Raw genomic sequence first — 12747 nt, forward strand, 5'->3', positions numbered from 1 at the left:
TATTGGGCACTTTGGTAGTGTTAATGATGGCACAACAATGGTATAGTGTCTGACACCATGGCACAGTATAATACTTGGAATATCATACATTTCTTGTATTTTTTCATGCATAACATAACTAAAATAAAATGATTTAATTAGCAATTTAATATATAAAATATAACATTATTTATACTCATTAATTATACATTATGATTAATTCATTCATCTTACGATCATACATACTATACTTTAGGATAATGGAAAATCACATATGCAAATTGTCTTGATGATCAGCATCATATAGTCTGATTAGTTCAAAAATTAAGGTTTTATACAAGATGATCCCTAGGACAACCTAGTTTCTTCTCATTCAATCATCTATTATGATCTACATCATTATATATGATCTACCATATTTATTAAATATTGATTTAATTGACTAATCATGGGGATTAACTGAGGTATCATTTTAAATATCATACTGTACGAATGGGTTTATACTATACGATCTGTTTAAAATTTAAATGATAAAATACTTACCTAGATTTATTTGGCAACTATTTTTTTTAATTAAATTAATTATCCTATAAAATCTAGTTTGTCAAGTATGATTAGTTATAAAAGCCTTAATTATGCAATTAGTGATTTTAACTAATTATATAGTATGATCTAGTTCGTATGATATGATTAGTTTAAAATTTATTTTGCCATTCCCCTATGTGTTTATGTGTGATCACCATGTTAAGATGCACCTCAAGAAATATAAAAAAAGGAAATAAAATATAGACTCATATAAAATATTATCTAATTCTATTAGACTTAAGCCCTGAATCTTCAGCTGCATGGTGTATGACATACCTAAAATGTTAGTATTCATAAAAGAAAATATGCACTATAAAAACTAGGAGAACTAAAGATACAATCAATAATATTTTTATCATAAAAATCACATGCTCGAGATTGAGGATTATAATAAGAGGGTCTATAGTTAGCGGGCAATGGAGGTTGGAGTGATCATAATCGGCAAGCGAAGGTCAAACAGACCATAGTTAGTGTGCCATGGATGACGGAGGGATTATAATCATCAGTCAACATTGGTCAGGGGAACATAGTCGACATAAGATGGTGGTCATAGATGCTGTAGTGAGTCAGTGATTATAGTTAGAAGAAATATGGTTAATGAGCTAAAATATTGGAGGGACCTTCATCAGCTAGGGATAAAGGTCAAAGGGACCATAGTTGATAAATTATGGTGTTCAAAGGGATTGTAGCCAAAGGGAGATGGTCGTCATAGTGATCATAATTAATGGGCAATGGTGGATGGAGGAATCATAGTTGAAAGGCGAGGGAAGTTAGAGGGACTACAGTCAACAGATCATGGAGGTCAAAGGGACCATAATCCAAGGGATCATATTCAATGGGTGATAATGGTTAGAGGGTACATAGTTAGTGGGAGATGATGGTTGAAGGAACCATAGTTTATGGGTAATGGAAGTTGCAGGGATCATAGTCGGTGGATGATGGATGATAGAGGGACCATAATTAGTAGGTGATAATGGTTGGAGGGATAGTAGTGAACAATAGACGAAGGTTAGAGGGACTATAGTTGATGGGTGATAGTAATTAGAAGGATTATAATTAATTAGCCACTATGGTTAGATGAAACATAGTCAGTTGGCAATAGTGGTATGTGGGATTGTAGTCAGTGGGTGATGGTGGTCAGATGGATAGTAGTCAGTGAGCGATGGAGATTGGATGGACTATAGTTGGTGGGAGAAGGAGGTTGGAGTGACTGTAATTTATGGGATTATATTCGATGATAAATTTTTGTAGGAGAGACCATTACTGTCAGACAATGAAGATTGCAGGGATTGCAGTTAGTGGTTGATGGTGGTCTAAGGGACCATAGTTGATGAAAGCGGAGGTATGAGTGACTATACTTGGTGGGCCATGGATTATGGAGGGAATGTAAAATTTGGGTGATGAATGTTATAGGGACAATAGTAGGCAAGTGATGGTGGTCAGAGGAACTATAGTCGATGGGCAAAGTTTGTCAAGAAAAGTGTTGTTGATGGGTAATAATGGTCATATGGAACATAATTGGTTGGAGATGGAGGTCTGAGGGATTGTAGTCTGCGAGTGATAAAGTTTGGAGAGACTGTAGTTGGCAGGCAATGAAGGTTGGGAGTAGCACAGTTGGTCGGTGATGGAGGTTGGAGGGACCATAGTTTGTCGGTGAAAGTGGTCTAACAGGATTATAGTTGGTGGGTGATGGTAGTCAGATGAAGACCTAATGATGGCTATCAAATAAAATTCTTGTGATGATGGTTAGGTAGAGATCCAACAGTGGTGGCCTGGTGGCGAGGCTTCATCAGCAGTGATGTTAGGGTGGAGCTTTGGGATGCTACATGCTCTAGCCTAGGGTCTAATCCTCCCAAAGTCCAGGTCCCCTTCATATGGGAAGATAGGGTTTATTTAAAGATTTTGGGAGTGACATCAGCCATAAATCTGAAGAAAATTTAGGTTAATTTTGGAGTGCTCCATTGGATTGTCCATATTGATTCCCTAAATTATGGTATATTTATTTAGCATTTAAGCATCTTAATGATGTCAAAATTAATCAATCTTGGGCTCATTAAATTTGCCCCATTGAGTTATTTAAGTCATCTATAAGCATACCTTATTTAGATATTTAGTAATCCAATTAATGATTTAGAACTTTCAAATATTTTTTAAGCCCTCGATTGAGCCCATTTGGGCTCAAATTTGATGGATGTTTATGTCATTGAGTTTTTCTTACTAACACATTCATGTTTGATTATATGTTTGTTGAAAATGGATATTGGATTGTCCCACATTTAATTTTGGATTTTAACAACAAGAATATGCCTCAAGATTCGTGTTCGATCAAACCAATTTTTTGTGACGCATTAGTTACCCGAACCCCCCCGCCCCCTCATATTTTTGAATGTTAATGCTTTGAGAGTCAAAAAATATATGTTTAAGTCCTTTAAGTTGTTAGAATATAAAATTATGATTTTAGGATAATTATAATTCACGATAGCTCCCTAAATTTAATTGTAGACCTCTTCTTGGGACCATGATCCAAGTAAAATACTATTGATCATAATTTTAGTGTTAAATGAAGTCAGGGCATTGAGCTTGAATGGAACTTAGCAGCCATATCGAGTGGATGGTTGGCTATTCATCGTCTACCACCGCTAATCTCCTGTGTGTGTACAACATCCCTCCCCTTCGCACTATAATTCCTTACCGAAATTTAATTTTAATAATTTACACATTCCTTTTTAAAATATATTCAAAATGGGAAAAACAATTTTACAAAACTTAGAAAAGGTTTTAGAAAAATTAAAAAGAAATTAAAGGAATTAATTGGATATATAATTTTCAAGTATATATAATTTTTATTCTTATTTAATAATTTCATTTTTTATATGTAGGGAAAGAAAAATTGACTTTTTGCCTTTAAATACTTCTAAAAACTCTAACAAAAATAAAAATATTATTGAATAAAATTCCAAACTTAGCCTCTCTTAGATCTATAAAGACCTCTCACCCCCCCACCCCAAGGGGTTAGGGACAAGGCATAATTATTCCAAGCTGATCAAAAATTTCTCCCATATAATGAGGAAAAAATGGATAGGTAAAAATTTTGGAGGTCATCAACACCTAAAAAGTCCTTGCCCTCTTTTGTAGGATTTGGTCTTTCATTGTAAAAGGGGTGAAGAATTTTTTGTAGGAGTCTAAAGTGCCTCAATGATGGTAAAGGCCCATTTCTATGGCGCTGGCTTTGATCTTTCACTATAAAACGAGCGAAGATTATTATGTATGAGTTTAAAAGCCTTCAATGATGATAAAGGCCTTCTCCTCTTGTGTAGGCTCTATTATTTCTTTGTAATTGGAGATAACACTCTCCTATAGGAGTCTAAAGAGTGTCAATCAATGTTAAAGGCTCGATCCTATAACGCAATCTCTGATATTTCTTAATAAAAGCGGTGAAGGAAATTTTGTTAGAGTCTAAAAATTGTCAATCTATATTAAAAGGCCTAGTCATTTATTGCAGGCTCTTCTCTTCCTCTGTAATAGGAGTGAATACTATCATGTAATAGTCTAAAGACCATCAATATATGGTATAGGCCTAGTATGCTAATATAGGGAATAATGGTACATGTCGATAGTTGAAACTGGAGGGTATATCATTGATAGTGATCAAGTGAAAGGCTAATGATGGTTGTTAGGGGGTAAAGGGATGACAGTGGTGGTTGAGAAGCAAAGGGATAATATTGTCTAGAAGGTGAAGGGATGATGATGGAGGTAGTCGAGTTGCATTCTATCGAAGTTAACATTGCATCCATGAAGACAGGGGAAGACAATAAATAATCTTATGGAAGGGGTCAAGGAAGTGCACCATAGTGGTAGTCTAGCTATACACTAAAGGTTCCAATTGAGTGGAGGCCTAATGGTGATAAGTTTTCGCTATTAAACAAGTGGTAGAAGAGAGATACTTTAAAGTATTATATAATTTAGTTCAAGAGAGGTCCGTCAAGAATATTTAATCTATCCAAGGTTATTTGTCAAAACATTGCTTGATGGAATTAATTAATCAGGATAGATTTATTAAGGATATTTGACCAATCAGACATAAATTATCAAAGCAATGCTTTAGGATATGAACCTTGAAAGCTCAAGGGAGGTTGTTAAACCTTGTCGAACTCTCCTAGGCACACCAAGAGGGGGGGGGGGGGGGGGGTGAATTTTTTTAGTTAAAATTTTTCTCAATGAAACCTTTTAGTTTACATAAACAAATAAAAAATGTAAGTGGAAGAACTTAATATAAAAAATATAATTATGCTCATTTCAATTTTCATAATAAATATCAGTGATAAATTAATTTTCTTTATTTTAGTTTCCAAATTTTTATTTTCTTTTTCCAACAAGAATCGAACAAAGAATAACTTGATAATCAACTCACATATTTAAAATAATAACAAATAAGCAAGAAAAAAAAAAGAAGGAAAAATAAAAGTGCAAAAAGTAAAGTAGAATGAGCACATCATATTTTATAATGGTTCAATAAAAATCTGACCAACACCCACTCCACGGAGTCCTCCTATCTGGGTATTACACTAAACCTTTTATGTCTCTCCAATAATCCCCACTGCAAAGAAAAGAATCCCTTATAGCAGTGTCTTTCACTAACCCGGTGTGACAAGGATTTATGCTCGTTGTGATGCAAAGAACCTTGAAGCTTTTTTCATTCTCCTGGTGAAGGAAGCAAACTTTAAATCCTTTTTTACCCTCCTTATGAAGGTAGAGAACCTTGATCTTCAACCTTAAAGTCTTTCTCCCTATAGCTACGCAAGATAATAACAAACACATAATAATCAAGGAAGAAGCTTGCCTAGAGCAACCATATGAACCCCCTCACACTACTTCTCCCTCTCATACAAATTCTCCTTCTCCCTCTCCATTTTCTAAGACCTCATAAAGCTTTCTCACATAATTCTTTTAATTGCCAAAGACTTCTCAAGAGTCTAACAAAATGTTTTATAAAAGGCATAAAAAATCAATAAATTTTTAATTCAACCAAAATTGTTCATATACTATGATTGAGGATCATACAGTGCAATTAGTTTAAAAATCCATTTCATCTAGTATAGTTTGAATAGTTTCAGTATGATATATTCAAGTTTTCATATCGATCATACTATAAGAATAGTTCAATATTCTTTAGATTGTACATGACAAACTCTAGGATGATTGAAATCATCTCTATCATTTATCCAATACAATTAGTTCAAAAATTAAGCTTTGATCTAGGATGAATAAAAATTATCTCTCCCAATTATCCACTATGATTAACATTGTACTCTATAATTTGTAATATTAATTAAATCTTAATTTGATTAACTAATTACCAGGATTAATTTAGGCAAGTATTTGAATATCATATGGTATGATCTAGATTATATGACATGATGAGCCCAAAATTAAAAAATTTAAAAACTTAGCTAAATCTAATTGGTAGTTAGGGTTTTCAATTTAAATTGATCATCCAATATGGTCTATTTCACATAATACTATTAGATTAAAATATTAATGACATAATTAACCATTTTAAATATTTTATTAGAGCTTGATCACATAATATGATCTAGATTATTTTTTTATTTTTTTTTATTTTTATGATCTGGATCATATTGTATGATTAGTTCAAAAAATTTAATCTTAAAGTTCCTTACTCCCCTATGTGGTTGTGCATTGTCCCCAAATTAGCATACACCTTTTGTATGACATTAACTCAAAAAATTATAAAAAAAATAAATAATTGAAAAATGTAAACTCTTATAAAACATTTTCCTTATCTTTCCAATATTGAGCCTTTTAACTTCTTGTATGGTATATGACATACCAAAAATGTTAGTATACGCAAAATTAAATATACAAAATAAATACTAGGAGAAATCATAAGGCAATCTATAATATAGTTATCGTTAAAATCAGATGCTCAAGATTTCAAATTGTAATAATCTCCCCCTTTTTTATGATGGAAAATATTGTTGGTTAAATTTATATGATTAGTTATATTTTATCGTAATATCTTCCTTACTAAGTGATTAATTTAAAAATAGGGGAAAGTACACATTTTTTTAATTTAAAATAGAATGAAAAACAATAAAAAATATAGATAATAAAAACATAGAAGAAGCAAACTAAACTAAATAGAATATGAACAATATACAACCAACATCTACATCCACTTTTTACATAAACAAAAAGATGAATAATGAAACAGACAAAAAAAGAAGAAAATTATAAGGGAACTAAAGGAAATACACCAACATTAACTATAAAACATTACATGCACTTGAAGTAAGATGGTCCTTAATTAGATGGTGGTGGAGGTGGTGGTGGAAAAAATATTGGTGAATAATAATAAACTACTTAGTGAACCATTCCCTATCAACCTCATGTTGTTGATATAGCTGGTTATGGTGCTATAGAAGCACTTCTTTCTATTGTTTCATTTGAGTCTAATGCTAATTGCATTCATCAATATATGAGGTGATCCTTGTATTCAAGTTGGAATAACCTTCTATTATTATGGTGTAGAGATCAGCCGAGACTGCAAGAGCTAGTGTTGTGCTAGTACTAGTACTGGAGCTGGTGGTGGAGCAGGAAGGTCTCCCCTTTCCTCATCTAAATCTTACTCCTTTACTAGATCATAGAGGTTGGAGGGACTACGGACATCAAATAATGGTGGTTGGAGGGACCATAGTCGATGGTAAAAAGTGGTTAAAGGGGCCAAAGTTGGCAGGCGATGGAGGTTAAAGGGACCACAGTTGATGGGCAATTGAGGTCGGAGGGGCTATAGTCAGTGGGCAATGGTTATCTAAGGGGATTTAGTTAATGAGTAACATAGGTCATATTGACCACAATCATTGGTTGTTGGAGGTTAGAGTGATTATAGTCAGTTAGAGGTAGAGTTCAGAGAGACCGTAGTCAACTAGAGATAATGGTCAAAGGCACCATAATAAAAAATGATGGTGGTATGAGGACCCATAGTAAGCTAGAAAAGGAGGTTAGCGGGACTATACTTGGTGGGTCATGGAGGTCAGAGGGACTGTAGTTAGAGAGGGATGATAACATGGTGAGATAGTAGTCGGTAGGAGACGATGGTCAAACAAAGCCCTAAAGATGGCTGTTGGATGAAGGTTTGACAATGATGGCCATATAGAGGTCCAATAATGGTGGCTTGGTGGCGAGGGTTTGCTGGCAGTGGTGTCAGGTTGGAGCTCTGAGAGGCTTTATGCCTTAAAGCTCTCTTGAGAGTCTAGCCCAAGGTCTAAACTTCCAAAAGTCTAATCCCCTTCATGTGGAAAGAGGGGATCTAATTGTAGATTTTGAGAATGACATACCCCATAAATATGAAGAAGATCTAGTCTAAATTTTGAGTGCTTCATTGGATGGTCCATATAGATTCCCTCGATCATGGAGCATTTGGTCAACATTTAGGTTCTTTAATGATGTCATAACTAAGTGATCTTGGGCTTGTTGGATTTTTCTCATCGAGCCATATGATTAGAATATCAGCATGACATATTTGGAAATATTTTAGTTATCCAATTAATGCTTTGAAGCTTTTCAATATTCTTTAATCCTTTGATTTGAGCATCATGTTTTTATTTCTAGCCCTATTGCTCCTAAAACTTGGGTTTATTTTGGAGACGTGTTTCAATTAAATTACGTTAATGCTCATTTATCCTTGTAATCCATGCTTAGTGCTTGGTTCATTATGACTAAAGGGAACATAAAAATTTTCATTCCTTCTCTCATTTTATGGTATTTATGGTTAGAAAGGAATAATTCACTTTTTAATGGTATTCATATGAATCATCTTAAGGTTATCAAGAATTATTAAAGATAAGATATGGCCCTCTGACCTCTAATTCATACTAATTTGGAATCATCTTAATGTTGGTGAGGGACTATAGTTGGTGGGTCATGGAGGTCAGAGGGACTGTAGTTGGTGAGGGATGTTGATTGTTGTTTGGAGTTCTTCCCTCCAATTTGTTTTTTCCTTCTTGGGGTTGTTGTTGTTATTATCTATCTAGTTTATGGAGATTTCCTTTTCTATTGGCTGGTGTTCTTTTTTCTACTCCTTTTATGGGGAATTTTTCTCTGGTTACCTGGTTAGGAAGGTGTTGGTCTATTTTCTCCTTCTCTTGGAGTTTTTGGGTTCCTACTGGTTGGATTTCTCTCTAGTTTCCATTGTTGTTCTCTACCTGGGGTGTTCCTTTTGGTTTATGTGTGTGTTGTTTCAGCACCTTTGTTGGCTGGAGTGGGTTATTTTTCTAGTGGGTTGGTTTTTGGACTTGGCCTTGATGCATTTGTGCCTTGTAGGGCAGGTTCTTGCTAGGTGTATTATGTTATTGTTGGTCTTCAGTGCTCAGTTTTTTAATGGCATTTTAGTGGTTACCTTTTTACTGTTCCTCCCTATAGCTTGGGTGGCCTTGGAATTTATGGAGGTTATGGTGGCTGTGGGCATTTTTATTCTTTTTATACTTCTTTTGGTGTCTGCTTCAATTGGGCCAATTTTTTGTGCTCTCTCACTCTGTGGGTTGTTTGGTTGTTGATTATAACCAGAGGTTATTTTCTTCTTAATATTTATCTTCATGGTTTATACTCTGATCATTGGTTGGTTTATTATGATTATGGGATTCAATAATTGATCTATTTTACTCTTTTTATTATTATATGTAATCCTTTTATATATTATTATTATGCCCTTTGTGCCTATTAAATGTTTTGCAGAAATATTTTGGTGCAGATGATTGATAATTTGGATTTTAGGATGGCTGGCTGGAGCTTTCTGAAATTTTTTGGTTTTCTCCTTTTTTGGGTGCTTATGCTTGAGCACCGTAGAATGTACCTAGGTAATTTTGTATTGTTCTGTAGTGGGAAACTCGAGATTGTTGGTTTATTCTTTCTTTCTATGATTGTAGTTCTTATGAGCAGTACAAAGCTAAAGGACCCTTTAAGGATGATGTACCCTTTTTCTTAATCAATGCATTGCGTTGCCCCTCAGTGGATTTTTCTTATATAATATATATATATATATATATAAATATATAACCTCTAAAAATGTTAAAGATATGATATATATCATATAAAATATTACATGTGAAAGTTTATTAAAATGGGAGTTATTATATTTTCTTTAAAATTCTAAGGAGGTGAAATTGGTTAAATATGAAATTATATGAAACAAATATAGGGTGAAGATTACTACTATGATCAAAATACTTTTTCATAATTAAAGTGATGGATAGAAATGCCCTTAATCAAATATTTCTCTCTCCTCTCTCTACATCCGCTCTTCCACTTCCTCTCTCTTTATTTCCCTTCTCTCTCATAGTATGAATAGTATAGAAAATGTGAAGTTAATGACTTTCATAGGGTTTAATTATAATTGGTTGTATTTATTTAAAAATAAAATAAAATATTAGACCCATTAGTGTGACGCTCTAGACTCGAGCATCTCTACACTCACATAAATTTTTGAAAACCCAAGAGCTTGGTGTCATAATGCCCATAAGCTTAATACTATAATAGTTTGTTACCTAATTTTTATGAATTTTAGTAAAACAAAACTTATATTCACTATGAATCTCTAATTGACAAAATAAAATTACTTACCTTCTAGCACACTAATCATAGCAACTAAATCATATATCATTCATCTCACACATGTATGCATTTATGACAATCTATCATATTAAATATAATGTATTCATGTCAATCATAAAAAATAATATTCAAAATAGATATTCATATGAGAAGAATCTCTCAGATGCATATCTCATTTCCTATTAACTCAAACTTTCATTATATTGTACTAGAGGTACTATCATCACTACAGTGGGGCTATCTCTAGCTTTCACTCATATTTCTTCCAATCATCCAACTTATGGAACCTTGACTGGACATTTAGATCCTTTAAGTCTCTATCCATATACATGTCTGGATTGATCAGTCATGAATCCATCCATATATGTCTTCATATTCCCTCTTAAGTACCTAATCATCTTATGGAATTTAGAGAACCCTTTCTAAAATTCGAATCGCTGAAAAAGATTTTCTAAATGGTTGACCATTTTAAAGATTAATATCATTATACACCTCTTAAACATATTGCAAACCCTATCTTAGATTCAATTCAGCCATGCATAAATAAACCTACCATCCAAACTAATAACTTTGAATAAAAACCTATAACCATTCATATGGTACATAATTCTTTGTTGGGGGGAACTCACATTCAAGATCCTAATCTATATTTAACGAGATTCTTAAAAAATTATGTATATTTTTAATTAATAATGGTGTTATTGATGAGGTCCATTAAACTTAGATTATTCCCATTTCCACATTGAGACAAGTAAAAAATGTTGTTAAAATCATTACCCCAAGGCACAACTACCATATGGAATGTGTTCACGAATAAATTTTTAGGAAAGTATTTCCCACCTTCTAAGACTAACAAATTTAGATATGATATTACTTCTTTTACTCAGTTAGAAGCAATTCCATTTATGAGAGTTGGGAGAGATTTAAGGAAATTTTTAGGAAATGTCCTCATCATGCCTTACCTATTGGTTAGTAATTCAAATTTTTATAATGGATTTATAAGATCCCTTTGAGCTATAATTGATGGTGTTGGTGAGGTTTATTAATGTCAGATCCATTTGATGAGTCTTATGAATTAATTGATGAAATGGAAATAAATAAGTTCTAGTGACCTACTGATATGGTGAATTCAAAGAGAGTGGCAAGAGTCTATGAAAATGATTATTTATCTATTCTGACTATATAAGTAGCAGTAAAATCTAATAAGTTAAGCACTTTGGATTAAATTATGATTCATCTTTACACTTGGAAGATAAAAGCTTAACGGAAGAAAGATATTCAAAGGTTCAAAATATAAATTTGATTAGAAGATAAAATAATCTCTACTCAAATAGATATAATCCATGTTAGAGGAAACACCAAAATTTTATCTGGTCTAATAATATATGGCGGAAATCAATAGAATTTTAGTCAAAATAACCAAGGAACAAATTGGAATAATCAAAATCAAAACTAATAACATTCTTAGACTAGTAAATCTCTATGATTTAATCAAACATCAGTTTGGAAGCAGAAATCACCACTTAAAGATGTGATAATGCAATTGGAATTCAATTACAAAAATCAAACTGCTTCAATAAAAACCTTAAAGTCATTAAGTTAGCTTGCAATTTTTTGTGAGTAGTAGATCTATTGGATCTCTTCCTAGCAATACTAAAGTTATCCTAATGAAAAGGAAAGGGATGCCATTAGAGCCAAATTAAAAATTAAAAACCATTCGACCCCAGCTAGATTAAAATCTAGGGAAGTCTAGTTAAGACATAAATTAGCACTTTTAGGGAGGTAACCCTATAGATTAAATTTGTGTAATTTGCTTCAAAAATTACCTTGAAAAATAAGAAGGGATCGCTGTAGTGTAGAATATGGGAAAATTATAAATTGTTATCAATAAAAGCTTAAAATTGGCATACAATCTTATACAAAATTATAAAAGATAGATGAGAGAGCTAATACAAGAGATGGTGAAATAATTAAAGTAAAAATTTAACTAATTATAAAAATGCATTATTCATTTCAACATTCAAAAGTTAAATGATTTAATCTACTATAATTTCAAACTAGGTAAATACAAGAATGATTGGTTAAGTTTACTATTAGTATTTTTTCAAACTTGAAGTATAACCCTGATTCATTTTTATTAATTCTACCCAGGGATGTATTATCCATATTTTTTAATTTAAGATTGTCACTTTTTACTTTAGTTAATTAATTAATGGGAAAACAATTTTTATTTGCTTGAGGACAAGTATAGTTTAAGCTAGGGAGATTTGATATGTGAAAAACAATGTTATATTCAAGTGTTAATTTGTTAATGAAAATGTGTTGTTTTAATTTATTTGTAAATAAAAAAATATAAGAGTGGGAAAATTTTTAAGCATTGGTATAAAGTTCCACAGTTTTGGACACAGTACTGCCATGTCCATCTTTGACACTGCCGAAGAACAAAAATGTGGACAGAGCAGTGCCTAGTCTCTATCTGGATAGTTCCACAGTGCAAGATGATATAGGGTCACAAAACCCAGTCTCTATATTGATAGCACCGTATCTCATAGG

The 12747-nt window shown here is 32.6% G+C and overlaps 1 non-coding gene across 1 annotated transcript; it reads right to left on the reverse strand.

Moving 5' to 3' along the window:
* Positions 1 to 11048: 11048 nt before the first annotated feature.
* Positions 11049 to 11154, reverse strand: LOC114579804. The gene has a single exon (XR_003700987.1). It is a non-coding gene; the product is annotated as a small nucleolar RNA R71 (small nucleolar RNA).
* Between the last annotated feature and the right edge of the window lie 1593 nt (positions 11155 to 12747).

This window comes from Dendrobium catenatum, unplaced genomic scaffold, assembly GCF_001605985.2.
Source record: "Dendrobium catenatum unplaced genomic scaffold, ASM160598v2 fragScaff_scaffold_637, whole genome shotgun sequence".
NCBI classification, from domain to species: domain Eukaryota; kingdom Viridiplantae; phylum Streptophyta; class Magnoliopsida; order Asparagales; family Orchidaceae; genus Dendrobium; species Dendrobium catenatum.